A 1546-nucleotide genomic window follows, 5' to 3' on the forward strand; every position below is an offset into this window, starting at 1 on the left:
GTTGTCAATTTGTTCACCACGCCAAAATTCATTGCATTATGACAACGTTAAATAAGCTATTCAATATTGAATTTGAGAGGGGTAACTGGAAAAGAGCCAGATTATTATCATACAATTCCATACATCAAGTGTATAAAAAAAAGCTTACCACACATTTTCCGTTTTTTTTTCAACCGCAAATCAAATAATGGGCTCACCCGCACCTGCAAAACTTTTTTGAGTAAATTCACTGTTCACATTGTCAAATTGACATCAACTTTGTGGTATACGGACTAACACGACATACATATTTGGTCTGCATAGTCAACTTGTAAAACTACTCGTTACACCATGAAATCGATGCTAATGTGAGGTGTGGGGGGAGGTTGGAAAGCAAAAAGTGCCAAATTTTGTACGCAAACAAACATTTTCCGAACAAAAACTTTTTGAATGCTAAATTTATTTTTTGTGTGCATAACATAGTCCTGGATACGATAACCTTGGCTTTTTTCTTTTCACTTAGAATTTTTTTCAAAGATGCTGAAAACCCCTATTTTTTTGTCTGGCGTGTTTATATATGCCCTAATCAATGTCTGCCCGTACTGAACTTTGTAGTCAAATTCGAAACTGGAAATCGAAAATACATACAAAATCCATATCTGTATCAGTCCTGTGGCATGTCTCTTTTTTCATTGTACATGTCTGAAACAGACATGTACCAGAGATAATAATTTTGAAAAAAGTTCAGATCTTCAGTCAGATATGATCAGACTTGAAGCAAACCTGGACCAGAATGAAATTACATGATCAGACCTGAAGCAGACATTATCATAACTGTTTTTACATGATCATATTTGGACCAGACATAACCATGCATGAAATCGCATGTTCAAACCTGAAGCAGACATGATCATTCCTGACTTTACATGATCATATCTGGACCAGACATAACCATGCCTGAAATTGCATGATCAGACCTGAAGCAGACATATCCTTATGGTAGTGTAAGACCGGGACAATCCGTGAGTCAACCGAAGCAAGCTTCGATGTTAACGCAAGAAGCAAAAATTATTTTAAAATTGGTCCCAGGCAGTTCCCAGCATGCCAGATATAAAGCTGACAAGAACAGATACCAGATATGATCTTAGCCAAAAGACCGAGAAGCGATAACCTAAGCCAAGAATATTTTTTCTACAAGCCTCAGACACAACAAAGAAACAACAGCTCGAAACAACAGGTCATTCCCGAAACAATTCACAAGAACAAGGTAAATAGTTATAAAGAGGCAGTCATTATGATTCTTTGCCTTATCGAAACACCATGCTGGCTTGTAAATTTACATTGTACTACATTATAACCATCTGCGTTTCTGCCATTACATGGCGCTAAGATTTTACATGATCAGACCTGACTCAGATATAGTAATGTCTGGCTAGGTATAGTCATGTCTGACCAGCTTTAGTCATGTCTGACTCAAGTATAGTCATGTCTGACAAGGTGTAGTCATGTATGATCAGGTATAGTCCTGTTTGACCAGGTATAGTCATGTCTGTTCAGGTATAGTCAT

The 1546-nt window shown here is 37.2% G+C and overlaps 1 non-coding gene across 1 annotated transcript; it reads right to left on the bottom strand.

Moving 5' to 3' along the window:
- Window positions 1-956: 956 nt before the first annotated feature.
- On the bottom strand, window positions 957-1147 carry LOC134853734 (U2 spliceosomal RNA). The gene has a single exon (XR_010164369.1). It is a non-coding gene; the product is annotated as a U2 spliceosomal RNA (small nuclear RNA).
- Window positions 1148-1546: the final 399 nt, after the last annotated feature.

Source organism: Symsagittifera roscoffensis, chromosome 8 (genome assembly GCF_963678635.1).
Source record: "Symsagittifera roscoffensis chromosome 8, txSymRosc1.1, whole genome shotgun sequence".
NCBI classification, from domain to species: domain Eukaryota; kingdom Metazoa; phylum Xenacoelomorpha; order Acoela; family Convolutidae; genus Symsagittifera; species Symsagittifera roscoffensis.